At 35.6% G+C, this 17890-nt stretch overlaps 1 pseudogene; it reads right to left on the bottom strand.

Annotated features, from left to right (window-relative positions):
* Positions 1-150: 150 nt before the first annotated feature.
* Positions 151-17890, bottom strand: part of LOC149217799 (eukaryotic translation initiation factor 3 subunit A-like) — a 33439-nt pseudogene continuing 15699 nt past the window's right edge.

Raw genomic sequence — 17890 nt, 5'->3', positions numbered from 1 at the left:
ACTGTTTTAATTCAAGATATTACATAAATAAATTCACTAACGAGCTTATATTATGCTCACTCTAAAAAAGACTCCATGCACAAAAGCTAAATCCTCAAAATTAGCAGAAGTTGTATTTTTATACAAAATATTGAAAATCATAAAATTATATTACTTCACGTGACTTCCAAACTGTATAATTCCTTTTCAGTCGTCAATCTTCAAACATACAAAATTGTACATAATATCTTCTACACTAAGCCTCTTTATAACAAAAAAATCAGAAAATGGTATCATCCTTGACAGGACCACGATTTTCATTGTTTGATACACTTGTGCTACCCAAAACATGCAAGGGTTAACTTTATAAAACCTCAAGAATTATACTTTTAGAAGACACAAGAATGTATACACTTTAATGCCAAAGTGTAACAAATATACCAAATCCAAGATTGCCACACCGTATGACATAAAATAGTAGAGACAAATGAACTGGACAAAGTAATAATTAAATTCCCCATCATATTTTGTAAGTTGTGTAACTCTAAAAGTAGGCCACATTTACAAATCACAAGTAGTCACACCACTAGAATAATAGAACGCATGGAACTAAAGTAGGAATTAAAACCCATCACTTACTATAACACGCTCAAAGAAGTTAGCCTTTATAAATAAGGAATGTGTTTCTCCAATTGCACTTCTAGGACCAGAGAAGATGAAGACACTTTTTCACTAAGCTTAAAGAGCTTTACTAGTATTGATTGAACTTTATCAGCAATATCTAAAGGGTGGAAATCATTTTCTAATAGATGATACAACTTTTTCACTTCTTGCAGAACATATGTCATGACACCTTTGGAAACCTAAAATATAATAAAGACACACGTTACCCACATTATTAGATGTTGTCAGTCTCTTTTCATGAACCCAAAATGCCTTCAAATTTAGTACGATTAACTTATATTCACATATCCTCAAATGCTAACTTATATTTAAAGGAAACAGTTAACATAAACCGTTTTTTTATAAGAAATAAATGAGATATGTAGAACCAAAAAGTTTGAGGTGAAGATGCTTTTGAATTATTAAAAAATTAAGTGCATAATGATTTCATTGTAAAAACCTTTAGTATAAGCTATAAATATAAGTAGATATAGTAAAATTTGTCCTGATATTGCACCACTTTCTATCCAGTTATAATTGAAACGATGTAGCTTGCTAAAACAAAAAATTGCACAAGCATAAAAAGTGCTTAGCAGAATATATGTGTGCTCTGACTTCTCAGCAACATCAAGGAAGGAATTAATTTCATCAATAAATTATTTAATGAGTTCTATGCCTATTATTGGCTTATTGGTGCTTGACCCAGGTTTAGAAGTGTTTTATCCCAACAAATCCCGCACTACTGACCCTTTCAGAAATAGTCCATGGAGCGTGGACTGAGGTCTCACCCAAGGTAGTATGGGAGGGTGCTAGAACTAGGTTTCTGCACCCTAGGGATGTCTTAATGAGGTCTCGAAGGGTCACAATCAGATCCTGCATGCTTGCGCTACTCCGCGTAATTTTCTAACCTTTGCACAACTCTTGTACCAAGCGCAAAGAGGGGTGGTCTAAATCCTTTACTCTTACTGTGATATTATTATAGATCTGAATTACTTTTTTGGGCCCAATATTCTTAATTACTCAATTAACCTTTATAATCACTACGTGTATTCATAAACAGTAAAGAGATGTAAAGATATAATTGAAACATAAACACACAGATTAGATGCACAGTATTCCAAAATCAACTTATCTTTTATTAACCTTCGGTTTCAATACAATCCACTTCCACCCTGTGCACTTAGTTGGAGGGGTCCGCGCACACAGCTACAGACTCTACCAGTTCTCTGCACACATAGCTACAGAGCCTACTCTTACTACTACAAACCACGACTCTGACTTATAGACTCAAAGCGAATATCACATTCAAAAACCCATAACACTTAAGATCAGAACTATCCAAAAATTGCCTTCTACAATTAGAGCTTCACTCTATTTATACATTCCCATGGTCCGTGGACCATGGGTAGGTTGACACATTCTAAACTGTATTACAATATTGCAGGGTGGACTACCCTCGACTCTTGCGCTCCACGCCCGCTTTTTGCGGGGCTTACATTACATTAACCCAAATTTTTGCTTTAAGCCCCACAAATCTGCTATTGGGAGATTTGCTATCCAACATACCCCCAACACAATCATCGTGACTCATCTCGAGTCACTCAGCTCGTGTAGTGATCTTTGCTCGAAGTCCATCCAGCAACATCTGCGCTATGCTGAAATTTGCCACATATTCTTCCATTGCCTATTGTATCAATGTGCGCGATTTTTTGATGCCTTATTATTGGGGGCACCTTCTTGCCTTAGCACATATGTGTCCTGCATCTGGGCTAGCTTCCCCTCGATCGCAGCGATGACCGTGAACGCTTCCTCAAGCCAAGGTTGGATGCATGCTTTAAGCCCTGCTTCTTTCTAGCATGCGACGTCCACCTGTTACTTCAGAGCCTGGGCCTCCCTCATCCTGGCCAAGCGTTGAGTGAGGGCGACCGTTTGTGTGGTCTCGTAGACATTGTCATAAGCCCGCTGTAACTCCCATGCTTCTATCTCTACCAACTGCAGCCTTGGGTCTTCTTGCAGTGAAGTAATCATAAGAATGAATTAATCCAACAATCCTGCATAGCATGCTCTATCACTTCCAACCCCGATTGAATTGTGCGGTGACACTGCTCTCTGACTTCTGGGGGTGTATAGAGTTGTGCCTTTAGCCTCAACTCCATGATCTATAAGTTCAGATCCAACTAAACCTTTGCAGCCTCCTCCTGGGTCATACGGACTCTAGCTACCAGTTGGTGAATCCTTTCCATGGTGGGGAGTGTCATCGACACAACCAACTTCGGGAAGCTTCTAGAGGCTTCCTCCACAGCCTGTTCTAACCCCTGGTTTTTTACGACTAGGTTGTCGCACTGTAGGATGAGCTATTCTAAACTTTCATTATGCTCACTCAATATTTGGAGGGCACAACCCTCCCTATCGCGAAGCTCAGCAGCGACCCCATCCTGCAGCTGGTATATGGTTTCTCCAGGGAGGGTAGCCAAATTCAACCCCCAGCCCCTCATGTCACCTTCAACATCTTCAAAGACAACGCCTTCTGGTAACACTAAAGTGTTCATTGTGCAAGCACACAACATCTTCTCAGCTGTAGATGCACCTTCCGCAAGGTTCGGTGTCATAACTCCTAGGGGCCGCACCTATAATTCCTGCAACTACACTCTAAGCACCCCTAACATAGTTTGCTGCTCCATCATCAAATCTTCCATATCATCCTTAGTGACATCACGAACTAGTTCGCTACTATCAGGAAGGTCTCCCTCCGAGGTCTTTGTTGTCTTTACCTTTTTGCGCGAGGGTGGCTGCTCCTGAACATGCAACCTCTTGATTTGGGTGGATTTTATTATAACATTTGTGCATTCCTGTGTCTCCACCTCCTCCTATATGTCCTACTCCATGGACATCTCCTGACCTTCCTCGATCTATTTGGTGGGTGCAGTTGTGGTTTTTTTCATCCGCTCTATCGTTGTTTCCTCAGTCGCCATCCGCTGCATGGCCACTTCCTGTTCCTGGTGCTTCCTTTCCGCCAACTTTGCTATGCACAGCTTGGTTTCCTTCTTCTGCTGCTGTGCTGCAATATTTTCTAGTTCTGCCAAGTCCGAATCACGCCACTCTGTTGAGTGATAAAAGGTTTCTTTTTAACTCCTATTTATCTCCACATTAATTATCAACCCAGGTACGATTTTTTATTTCAAGAGTGTACTCAGTTTGAGGTGGCTATTTACTCAATAGTAATGTTTTACGGTATAGTGCTTAAAACGAAAAAGTAAATGAATGCTTGAAATAAAATCTACTTACAATTAAAAGAAACTTGACACTTTGAAACTTAAATTATTCACTCAGAAAACTACATCAATTTATCAGTCAAGGATGTGGTAGTGATAACTCTTCCCTCTGTCGACTGATATAAATGAAATCAAACATAAACAGGATCCACAATCTAAGAACTTAGACATCGAAAGTCAACGTTCTTTACAGTTGTTGATCTTTCAATCCACACTAAAGCAAATAACTGGAAATAGAAATTCAATTGGAAATTCTTACTAAAACACACTTGCTCCAATATCAATTAAAAAATGAAATCAAATCCTTGCAGAAAATAATAGTGACTAAGTCTATTGAAAAACTGAATAGCAAAGCTTAAATTTAGCGGAAATGAATTGAATAGCAAAGCTCATCTTGTAGAAAAGAAATATTAAGGGAAAGGAATAGTAATACTAAATTATTGAAGATGAACATCAACGCTAAATGGAAATGAACAACAATACTAAATGGAAATGAAAAACACTACGAAATTAATAGAAATGAGAAGCAATACAAAATTAATGGAACAGTAAAGCTAATTAGGTGGAAACACACAATGACTGCAAATTAAACTGAATCAACGATCTTATCCTAGAAGAATGAACATTAACCATAGGTATAATAGGAATGGAAATCGTAGTTATAATTGAACGGTAATTAAATGAAAAACAATCGCAGTTGTAAGTGAATTTTAGTTAAATGAAAAACAATCTCAACTGTAAATGAACAACATAATATGAATTAGACAGCGCAATATTATTTCAGAATGAATAGCATGAAATTTTAAATTATGAATAATAATCTTGCTATCAACGGAATCCAATCACGATTTTGATATAATAGGGAAATTCGGCGAAATGTTCAGAGACAGAAGATTAGTGAATAAAAAAAATTAAAGAAATGAAAAGGAAATCAAACCATCACACAAAACTTTAAAATAATGATACAAGAAGCAAGTGGATCCACCTGGGCCGGGCCCTTGCCACCGGTGAATACCACTAGATAACTTTAGGAGATGCGAAGGAACTGCAATTGTTTTTATATGTTAATCAATGCATAGACATTATAGTAGTTTCGTTCTCAACTTCAACAATGAGAATCAACAATAATAGTTACAATTTATCAATAGAAATTCTCCCATTCCTCCTATCCTACCCTATCTATATCTAATCTATCTAATTCTCTCTCTAATCATCCATCATGAATCCTCTTCTCCTCTTCTCTAATCTTTGTTCTCTTTTAAATACACAGAGAGCAGAGAGAAGTTACAACATATATCATTACAATATGATTTCTATTACAAAATTGAACTGCTCTCAACAAATTGATAAGCAAGATCATATCTAAAATATCTTTCCATCAATCATTCAATAGGAATAGGTCAAATTTGGCATTTCAACTGGGATAATTTGGAAAACAACTACAACAACGAACATGAGAAAAACGTCTTCAAATAACCTTTTGTTTCTCTTAGTATGGGCTGAGTTTGGGAAAAATCCACATTACAAAACTAATTTGGTCCGTTTTGAACAAAATTCATGTTTTGGATTTTCTAGATTCTTCTCCATTTGCCCAAACCATTCAATACAAAATTGCCACTTCTTATTCTAGAAAATTTCTGCGTTGGCACATTTAATGATCAAACTTTCAATCTGGAAAATATCTTGGACGCTAAAATGGTGAACAAATTTATTAATAAACCATCATTGGTAAAAACATGCATAATAATCAATTTACTAAAAATAAAAGAAAAGAAATAGTATTTGTCTATAAGAGCATAAATAAATATAAAATGGAATTATATGATAAATTATGATAAATGATGTGATAAATAATGGTAGAAATAGGTGTTAAAAAGTGATAATAATAATGACATATTAACAGCCCAACATACCCCCAAACTGAATATATTGCATGTCCTCACGTAACAAAAAATTGAATATATTGCATGTCCTCATGCAACCCAAAGACTCTGTGTTAACCAGGCAATAAAAAATTATTCATCCCAACTCATGAAATGGATAGAGAAAATGAATTCTTCCTCAATTAATGAATATTCAATTTTAGCAATCTTGATGAAGGCGTAATAATTTTTACATTGACGTTCAAGTTATGTGTATATGAAGTTGTAGCAAAATATGATATAAGTAACAGCAATCTTAATTAACTATTTTCTCAAAAACTACAAACTAGATTTTGTTGAAACCTTGCAATTAGATTTATAATATATTAATGCTTCTATTATCAAAAAATCAGATCGTTTTGATGCACGGATCATGAGATATAAACAAAATTGTTGTAGGTGATAGTGCATGATTTCTGAAATTTTTAAACAAATTCAACTTGAAATTATCTGGATTTGTGTATTTTAATGATACGTTTGTGTTTTCCATAAATCACAAGAATTGAGTTCATAGTTTTTAAAAATATATGGAAATCAATTTTTGCACTGTATAAAAAATGAAGGTGTATGCCTTAAATGAGAAAGAAAGTAGAAAACATCCATCATGCATAGAAATTCCTCCCCCAAACTGAAGAATTAGCATGCCCTCATGCAATGCTAGAAAACAAATTGAGGTGGTTGCTACCATCTGTTGAATTCTATGCTTGGTGTAAAACAACATGGAATAAGGGAGGTGTTGAGAATATCAATGGATGATAAAGAATATTAATGACATGGTCATAAGAAAGAAATGAATGAAAGCAACACTACCCCAAACTAAAAGATGATATGTCGCTAAAAAATGATAAAGATGTGGAATGAATGATGATAAATAATGCTCAATGGATTTTCATTAAATTCTCTTAAATTCATAATAAATAATAAAATTATGTTATTTTACCTCAAGTTTTACCTCCAAAGAGAAAAATGTGGATTGACATGTATGGACTGCAATCTGTTGAAGCTGATATAGGCAGAGTTGAGTTGAAAGTGATGAAAAAGGTGGAATCTAGGCAAGCACATCATGTCTGAATAATTATGCCCATTCTTGAGTTGCTCGAGCCTCTTCTGTTAGTTGCAATAGTGTTGTCATGCTTCGAATAGAATTCTGCCCATACCTGTTGTTCTCTTGTAAAAAAATCACTATTTTTCATACAATGTTCTTGAATCCACAGTGTTGGTTCTAAATAGTAACAGATAAGATGCATGCAAAAATGTCAATCAGAAAATTTTTTGTATACATGGATTACTAATATTTTGTCAAATAAACGAGTTATGGTAGAGTGCAGTAATCATATCGCATGCTATCCCACAATGCATACATTCCCCTTTCTAATTGGAAAATGGATTCCATGACCATAAAGCATATGAAAGGTGTTGTGTTGACGGCAAGGCAAGGGAATGAACAATACAACAGTAAATGAAGAAGAGTACATATATCAATGATAGGATGACAAGATGTATGGTTATAATGAAAGCAGAGTGTGTAAACATAGTTATGAATAAGAGATAGGATTCTTTGGATTGATGATAAGTTATGCAAAAATGAAAAAGGATAGCAATATGCCAAAAAGATGCTTTGTTGACGGTATTCTAGTTGAAAATGATGCGATTGATCTGAAAATAAATTCTCATGCGTAAAGGTTCAATACAGGGAAAAATTAAGGAAAAAACTTCTCCTATAAAAAGATAAAATAAGAAAAGGGTATTATAGTAATAATTGACAATAAGATATAACTTCAATACCATAAGCAAAGCCTCTACTACCAGCAGACATCCATAGCCTCGACAGGGTTTCTTTTTAACCCATATGAGCTAGGATCCTCAATTTATAAATGGAGAGTTCCAATTTTGTTCTACAGAAGAGATCAGTATGCTAGCATGGTAACAGGATAACCACACTTCCATTCACTAGGATGTAGCAAAATTGATCAGGGCGGCTCGTGATGAGACCTCCTATTCCAAGGATATTGCAACTATCTAATGGGTCATAACCCTGGTGTGGTGGCCATAGTGGGAATGTCACTTCACTACATCCTTACGAATATGGTAGGTTGGCTCTTGATGAGACCCCTGTCCTCTATCTGTAGGAAAAATTTTGTTGTTATTACACATTTTTATGATGAATAGAGGGAGGCTCAGTACTCCTTAAGAGCAAGGATGGTGGAAGAAGTTGAGCATGTCCATAGAAAAAAATATACCCATAATCTCATTTATTACAGACATAGAAGATTATAACCAGGAAGGGTGGAACCAGCATGGTATTAAGATGATCAATCAATATCATGTACAATAGAAAAAATGCAGTAAAGTAGTATATAAATAATTGTGTCCATTTTGAAAAGAATCTATCATCAAGGTGTTGTCCTGTTAAAGATCATAACATGAATGATATTAACTCACTTCAATAGAATCCATAATTCTTATCCTCATAAAAGTAGTGTAATTCATGCCATGGAAGGTAATTAGGAAAATGTGGTTGAGATGAACCAAGAATAATCCCAGAAGAGGAAGGAAGGGTTGTTCTCAAAAATACTCCCAAAGTGGTGTTCCTTGTAGGGAATAGCAAAGAAAAATATATGCAAAAGTGTTGTTCAGATATATCTGAGTAGAGGAGGTATGATGGATATCAGAAGCTATGAGGCCATTTCATATCATCAAACATCAGGTCTCCATCATTTGTCGAGAAGTCATTCGAAGGAACAGGGCATTCACCACACATAAGGGACAGTTTTCTTCAAACTGTGTTGAGAAAATTGAGAGAGGATTTTGTCCATAATTGACTTATGAAAAAAAACCTATTTTAGATTTTACACAGGTTTCATGATTTGCGAGAAATGTCAAACACATTATTTACGTGACGAGGGTTAGTGCACCTTTGTAGTGACCTTGGTAAAATAAATTTTTCTCATATATGAGATGCCCAAAGGATTTTATTGATGATTCAAGTAATAATCAGACATAAATATCTTTCCAACGAGCTATCATGAGCTCAATTGGGATTTGAGGAGGGTCTTAAAAGGTTGACTGCAACATCACTATGCATTTCAGCAGCCTCATTCTACTCATTTTGACTAGTATTCGTAGATTGGACTTTTGACAGATCAAATGAACTCCAAATTGAAAAATTCAAGACTTTCTAGAAATTAGACTCAACAAGATTTACAACGCGCTATTGTGCACTCAATTTGGCTAAGGGGAAGGCTTCCAAAAGTAGGTGGAAAGTGGCACTGCATTTTTGACCAGTTTGCCCAAAAAGTGTTGCGAAAGTGTTGTTCCTTTGAAAGGAACAATAGAAATATGAAAGTGTTGTCCCTTTAAAAGAAATAGAAAAAATTTAGAAGTGTTTTTCCTTTGAAAGGAACAGAAAAAATGCGTAAGTGTTGTTCCTTTGAAAAATGCGGAAGTGTTGTTCCTTTGAAAGGAACAACAGAAATGGGAAAGTGCCATTCCTTTGAAAGGGACAGCAAAAAGGCACAATCATACGAAAGTGTTGCTCCTTTGGAAAGAATAGAAAAAATATAAAGTGCACAGAACTGTTTTCCCTAAAGAGGAACAACTGCTATTCCTTTAGAGGAACAACAACTGTTCCTTTAAAAGGAACAACACAACAAATGCAGGCACGCAAAAAAAAAAATAGTTGTTCACTGCACTGATGCTAAGGATGGGTTACAATTTGAAGGAAGCAACACCTAAAATACAAAAATATAAGAGAAATTAGAAAAGAAACAAAATTTTATTTAAAAACAACATGTAAATAAATAAATTAAGTTACAACAGCTATGATGTTATCTCTTAAGGCAAGGAAATAATGATCTCTTTGGAAAAATGTATTTGCAGCAGTGACATAACATGAATCTTCAACTGGAAATCAATTCTTCATTTCTTCTGTTATGAATCCATTGCATAATGAGTTGAATGAAATTTCCTTGTTTCATTAAAATTTATTTCAAGAAGTGCTCGTCCATAAATTGACCTTCTTTATTCTCCTAGGACCTGCAAAAACGAGTGTCTACCAGCAATAAAAAATTAAATCATGGAGAAAGAGAGGTGATCAGGCTCCCCTAATCTAAGAATTATGCAAATAAACAATAAGTAGTTCCTCTGTATAATAAATCCATGAAGGAAATACCAATGTAAAATTTATTTGTCACTTGCAGGAGAGCAGTGACCAATCATGCTAACTTGCAGTGTTTTAATCACAAATTCTTTGTTTTTAGTCCAAATTGAGTGATTTCAAAGCCAGATGAGAGATAATTCAAAGGTATATCTCCAATAGAAATAGTTTAAATAATTCAATGATATGATATGTCAATTTTACTTAGAACAACCTTCATAACAGAGTCATTTTCGATTACCCCACCTAGAACAACAATGGATATTTTAAGCATAGATTCTTTGTTTGATGTCAGATTTGAATGATTCAAATTGGAAATGAAAGTAGATTCATTTATTTATCTCCAATAGAAATATTGTTTGAAGAAAAAAAGAATTGATAGGTCAAATGCTCTAAGGAACAGCTGGAAAGACAGAGTTTTAAGAGTGCTGATTTACGATAGACAGACAACATTTTTGTCATAACTTTCTCATACGATATCAAAAATGAGTGATTCAAATTTTATTGTAAACTAAATTCATAGGGGAATATACCATAGAAACAGGTTCTCAAAATATGGTCATTTAGGCCTCCAGAAATCAACTGTCCCAAATTTGTTCCTGAGCTTCCCTCTAAACACCCTGTCAATGTTTTGGTTATACCCTTTCGTTTCAAATCCAAATTGAGTGATTCAAATTGGGTTGGAAATTATATATCAAGGGATACTTAGTATAGAAATATGTTTTAAAAATATAGTCATTTAGGCCCCCAAAAACGGATTGTCCCAACTCTGTTCCTGAGCTACCCGCTAGACACCCTATCAATGTTTTGGTTCTAACTTTTTCGTTTCAAATCCAAATTGAGTGATTCAAATTGGGTAGGAAACTAGAAATCAAGGGATACTTAGGATAGAAATAGTTTTTAAAAATATTCCCTTTTGTTCCCTCAAAACATGACTATTCCAACTGTGTTTTCAGAAATTTCATCAAGCCCACAAGCCAAAAAAATATGATATTCAATCATTTTTCAAGTTAGTGATAAAAATGAATATGAGTGTTTGTAGAACTATTGTTTCCATTATAATTTATCAACATACACAAATGGATTAAAGCATTTATCACCAATGTTTGTTTTCACAGCGTGTTGCAACAAAAACACTATTCTTGCATTACAAAAATATGTATTTATTTATGGCCTTATTTTTATTTTTATTTTTTACACTAACCTACTCTGATTTGAAGAATGAATATGATTACATATAAGAGTACTTCCAACGGAACCACTTTCAAAATAAGGCTTCATGTATGCACATACCCAAATTTGAAAAATGCATATTAATGAATATTAGGGTATGAGAAGCCAACTTCCCTTGAAAATATGGTGCCAAAAATTGTTGAAGTATGGAGTGATGCTGCACACAAGTGATAAAGTGAAACCAATCTTCAATATATCCTTTACTTTCTTGATTTTCCATGGCGATCATATCATAAGTTCTTGAGCTTTTAAAATATTTTGTCGATGAAAACTAGAAGAAACTTCATTTTCTTCCATAACTTCTACAATTTTTGAATTTGAAACATTCTAAATATCAATATAAGCTTCCTCCAATGGTGCATGTGAGATGGAATGGGTGGAAAGGGTGGGTTAATTTTGCAGTTCAACACTGTAAGAATGTTGTACTGGTTTATTGTGGTGAGGGTGTGGAATGAGTTGAGCAGGAAATTGTGTACGGAATGGAGCATTTTGATGATGTAGTTGATTGGGTTAAGTGGATGATTTTGATATGCAAGCAAGATGTTGTGGAAGAGCTGGTGAAGAATATGGATGATGTGTTTGTGCTACAAGATGAGGGAGAGTAGTCATGCAATCATAAGGTGAACCATGCCAAACTTGTAGGAAAGCTTAGTGGTGCTTAGATTGAGATTGACATGGCTGCCCTAACACATTAGTATTCCATAATGGATTATGCAAGTAAGAGAATGGAGAAGAAGTTTTTTAAACCATACTTGTAGGCTATGATTTCCATGGTTTTGACCTTGTTGCAGCTTCCTCATCTCTTTGATATGCTACTTCCATCCTAGATAAGGAAGAACAACTATCTATGTGATGCTCCTTTTGGTAATGAGGGAAAAACACTTCTTCAATTTCTTCATTTTTCTAAACCTGCAAAACATACAATTTTGCATTTAAAGAGCTAATAAAATCAACTTTAAAATTTTCAAATAAAACATTGATTTCAGCTCTTATGTCTCTTGTTCTTGTAGCAAATTTGGAAAAGAAAGAACAAACATCTCCAGAATTCTTACTAGCCTTGGAGATTCTTCTTGAGTACCTTATGCACCATTCACAAACACCATCATATGATAATTGAAAAACATCACCTTTTCCTATCAGATTTAAGAGTTATAAAAATTCATCTTTGATTCTTTTGAGTAGGAGTGTTTTTAAGATCTCTTTTTTCAAATGCTTATGCTTTGATTTTTGAAGGTTGTAATGAAATTGCTCTACATAGTCCTCCAAGCATTCATCTTCCCCTTGTATCATACTGAAAATATCTTCATTGGATTTGCAGTAGTCTTGGTACTTCTTCAAAAATATGTTCTTCATGTCCTCCCATGTTTGGATGCATTTCCCACCTAGGCTCATGACCCATCAGATAGTTGTTCCTTTTAGAGTAAGAGGAAACACTTTCAATATTTGATTATTAGTATAATAATCATATACTCTACAAAGTATTTCGAACTCGAATAAGAATGTTTCTGGATCTTCATTTGTCAAACCATGAAAATTTGGTAGAGAATATGGGGGAATTATGTGCATTTGTGTCACTCCTCCTAGATCTTTGATAGGAAATTCAAAAGTAGAAATGTGAGCCATTTCTTACCATAATAGAAGATATTTTTCATGCGTTTCTTTGAGGCTCCTTCTTCAAATGTTCCTGTCAACTCGTTAGTGAAATGGGTGGTTCTTACATCACCACGTGAGTGAAATCATGAGATTTTTTTTTCAAAATTTCTATTTTCTTTTTTTAGTCATTCACATAGAAATTCAAACATTTATTTCTACTTTAAGAGAAAATTTTAACAATTCTCCTGGAAAGTAGGCGAGGGATCAAGGCTTTTACATCCTTCCTACAGAGGTTCTTACCTTCCATTTTTAATACCCAATTCCCTCCTAATAGGCACTCATCAAATGCACACTACTCTTTAAAAATGGCTACACTCTCCCTCGAAATGGCGCCAAAATGTTGAGTGATAAAAGATTTCTTTTTAACTCCTATTTATCTCCACATTAATTATCAATCCAGGTACGATTTTTTATTTCAAGAGTGTACTCAATCTAACGAGGCTATTTACTGAAGAGTAATGTTTTGCGATATAGTGCTTAAAATTCAAAACTAAATGAATTCTTGAAATAAAATCTATTTACAATTAAAAGAAACTTAATGCTCTAAAACTTAAATCATTCACTCAGAAAACTATAGCAATTTATCAGTCAAGGATGCAGTAGCGATAACTCTTTCCTTTGTCAACTGATATAAATGAAATCAAACATAAATAGGATCCACAATCTGATAACTTAGACAACTAAAGTCAATGTTCTTTACAGTTGTTGATCTTTCAATCCACACTAAAGCAAATAACTGGAAATGGCAATTCAATTGGAAATGCTTACTAAAACACACTTGTTGCAATATCAATTAAAAGATGAAATCAAATCCTTGCAAAAAAGAACAGTGACTAAGTCTATTGAAAAATTGAACAGTAAATCTTAACTTTAGCGGAAATGAATTGAACATCAAAGCTCATCTTACATAAATGAAATACTAATGGAAAGGAACAGTAATACTAAATTATTGAAGATGAACAACAACGCTAAATGGAAATGAACCAAAAAGCTAAATGAACAAAAATACTAAATGGAAACGAACAACAATATGAAACTAATAGAAATGAGCAGCAATACTAAATGGAAATGAATAGCACTACGAAATTAATAGAAATGAGTAGCAATACTAAATTAATGGAAAAGTAAATCTAATTAAGAGGAAACACACAACGACTGTAAATTAAACTGAAGCAGCAACCTTATCCTAGAAAAATGAACATTAACCACAGGTATAATAGGAATGGAAATCACAATTATAATTGAACGGTAATTAAGTGAACAACAATTGCAATCATAAGTGAACTGTAGTTAAATGAGCAGAAATCGAAATTGTAAATGAACAGCGGAATCTGAATTAGACAGTGCAATATTATTTTAGAATGAACAATATGACATTTTAAGTTATCAATAATAATCTTACTATCATTGCAATCCAATCACGATTTTGATATAATAGGGTGATTCAGCGAAATGTTCAAAGAGAGAAGATTAATAAATAAAACAAATTAAAGAAATGAAAAGAAAATCAAACCATCACATAGAACTGTAAAATAATGATACAAGAAGCAAGTGGATCCACCAGGATCGGGCCCTTAGCTGTCGGTGAATAATACCAGATTACTTCAGAAGATGTGAAGTAACTACAACTATTTTTATATGTTAATCATTGCATAAACATTACAGTAGTTTCATTCTCTTCTTCAACAACAAGATTCAACAATAATAGTTACAATTTCTCAATAGTAATTCTCCCATTCCTCCTATCATATCCTATGTATCTCTAATCTATCTAATTCTCTCTCTAATCATCCATCATGAATCCTCTTCTCCCCTTCTCTAATCTCTGTTCTCATTTAAATACAGAGGGAGTAGAGAGAAGTTACAACACGTATGATTACAACAAATTGATAAGCAATATCATATCTGAAATATCTTCCCATCAATCATTCAACACGAACAGGTCAAATTTGGCATTGCATCTAGGATAATTTGGAAAATGACCACAATAGTGAATCTGAGAAAAACGTCTTCAGAGAACCTTCCATTTCTCTTAGTACAAGCCGAATTTGGGAAAAATGCACATTAAAAAACTAATTTGGTCTGTTCTAAATAAAACCCATGTTTCAGATTTTTTATATTCTTCTCCATTTGCCTGAACCATTCAATACAAAATTGTCATTTCTTATTCCAACGAATTTCTGAGTTGGCACATTTAATGATCAAATCTTCAATCTGAAAAATATCTTGGAGGCTAAAATGGTGAACAAATTTATTAATAAACCATCAATTGTAAAAACATGCATAGTAATCAATTTGTTAAAAATAAAGGAGAATAAATAATATCTTACAATAAGAGCATAAATAATTATAAAATGGAATTATATGATAAATTATGATAAATGACATGATAAAGAATTTTAGAAATATGCATTAAAAAGTGATAATAATAATAATGACATATTAATGGCCCAACACACTCTTGAGACCATGCCACCATTACGTCAAAGATTGCATCACCTGTTGCAATGAACGGAAACTTCACCCATGTTTGGGGTGGATCCTTTCGAGCCCGGATATACAGATTATGCATATCTGCCTTGAACTCGGCCGCACTTTGCAAAATATTGTATACTGTCAGGGACAATTGCTACCTACAGTTGATCTGTGATCGGATGCTTGCCTCCATGAACATCAAAAAACATTGATCTCGCGAACCCTCGTTGTGTCTTTCATTACCCAGAGCGAGGTGTATCTCGTGGCATCAGGTAGGTTCCTCTCAATGGTGGGAAAATGGTTGTCCCTCAAGAGCTCCTCTGCAACCAACAGGATGGATAAGAGCAACTACATGTACTGGAAGGTCTTACCTTGCTCTTGAGTCTCCCTACAATATGTCAAAAATTCGTCGCAGAGAAACTGTGCCCAGTTGAACTGGACCCCCTCTCCACACTGATCCACCAACGCAACTACTAATGCTGGCACCTTGTCTGCATGACATTTCGTCATGAGCTTGTTGGCTAGCATATAGGTGGCTACGTGCACCCCTTTGTCCTTGATGCTTGATATTACATACCCTTGGTTCCTCTTATCGATATTATATTTGGCCTTCATCGCTTTCGCGAGGGCTAAGTCGCCGCTCTTTCCTGCTATGGTTGTGGGATTGTTTCCTTTGATGGGCAGCTGATAAATCTAGTGAATCAAGTCAGTCGTGATGGGAATCGACTCCTCCAGCCAGAGATACCCCATTATCTACTAGAAACATTAGTTGCCGGATGACAAAAATCGTTATGGGTGCACGATGGTATTGGGGTATTGACCGTAAATGTAGTATCCCAACCTTCTCCACACCACGTAACCATTTTTTCTGCAATAATTTCTTTGTGGCCAGTTGTGGGAACTTCTCACTGTTTGCAAGGTCCCAGTGTTTGAACTTTATACTAGGCACCCATCCCAACGACAGACTATCAAACCTTATTTTGTCCGAAAGAGGTGGGATCTAGAGCGCACTCTTCATGGCCTCCAGGTCCTTCGGTATTTTGGTTGTTACTTTCCACAGGAGGATGTAGGGGGGTAAAATTATCACTGAAGGTACTTGGTAAACATTCTCGGCCTCATTATCCTATGCTTTAATTTAGGCGATTATGGCTTGCAAATCTTCCTCCTCTTCCTATGTTTCAACAATGACAACTTTTCCCTTCTCTGTCATTGGTAATTTACTAAATCATGGGTTCCGTGGTGATACCCAGACAGACCCCATTGTCTACCCATCTTTTTTTGGTCGCGGCATGCATGGGGACTTTGGAACCTCTGGTGCAGTTGCCGCCTCTCCAGGATCCTCCTATGTCAGACGAGGCTCTTCTACAAATCTCACTCTGGTTCTCGCAGCCGTCATTGTTTCTACACTAGATTCATTCGGTCACGTACTCATGGGTGGCAAGGTATCTTGGTGCTCACTGCTCTGTACTAGCTGAAATCTCAAACAATCAAGTGTTGCTTCGAGGCTACCCAAGGGATTTTATAGTAACATTTGAATTGGAAATCAACCATTCCCTCCACTTCTGAGTCATTAATACCTTCTTGGCGGTAGATCATCTTGAATCTAGCTCTTAATTCATGTCTTAATGGCCCGTTGCCTGCTCCTTTCTGTCTTAAAATAAACCTCGTGTCATGAATAGTGACATCAACAGTCACCTCCTAGCCTACCTACACAGCAGCACAGCCCCTTATGCGTGACCGCAATCCCTGTGACATACTGGCCTTGTGCAGAACCTCCTTTCCACGCAAGTCCGCTAAAGACTCGTTTATAGTCCCATGGCTTCTTTCAACTACGTAGAGAACTAAGACTGTGCTTCCTACAGATAGTCAGGTGGTCGTACCCCCGGTGAGAGCCTTCAATTTTCTTGCTAGCTCGAGTTGCGGGCACACTTAAAATTCCCTTGTTTCTGGTACTGCATCGCATTCTTCTTTGTATGGCATGCTCCCCTATTTAGTAAGGTGCAGTAGCAGCCATGATAGCAACGTCGCAATTCCTTCTAAGATAGTAGTAGGGCTGACTAGAATTGGTCCTATCCTATCCAATTTCTCGTGGCTCACTTGCGCAACTTCGGTTTGCAGTTCGCTAACTTTTTCGTCCAATGTCACACTTTTCTTCCTCAACCATGCCCAAGCTTCGTCAAGTTCGTGAAGTTTCAAGCTCCCTCGCCGAATGGCTTCCTGTAATTGCCTAATTCCTTTACCCAGGTCCTCACATCCTGTCCCAAATACGGGAGCTTGGTCCGGTGATTCTTCTATGCTCTCCTAGTTTTATTTCTTCTCGTTGGTGTTGGGGTCATTTTCGTGTTCTGGTTTTTTCTTATGGCCCTATAGACCCATTGAACTGCTTGTATGTGTAGGTCCTAGTCAGTTCACCCCACTTGGTGAACGCTGTACATGATTTTGCATAGATTTTTGAATGCCCCCTCATTGAATATGTATCATGTTCCCTGTTGTCATGTCAGGTTTGATTTTCTATCCTTAATCTGAGGTATGCTTGC

Source organism: Pinus tabuliformis, chromosome 1_1 (assembly GCF_031772625.1).
Source record: "Pinus tabuliformis cultivar Carrire ecotype Pingquan chromosome 1_1, CPIR1, whole genome shotgun sequence".
NCBI lineage: Eukaryota > Viridiplantae > Streptophyta > Pinopsida > Pinales > Pinaceae > Pinus > Pinus tabuliformis.
This window is presented reverse-complemented; position numbering and strand designations above follow the sequence as displayed.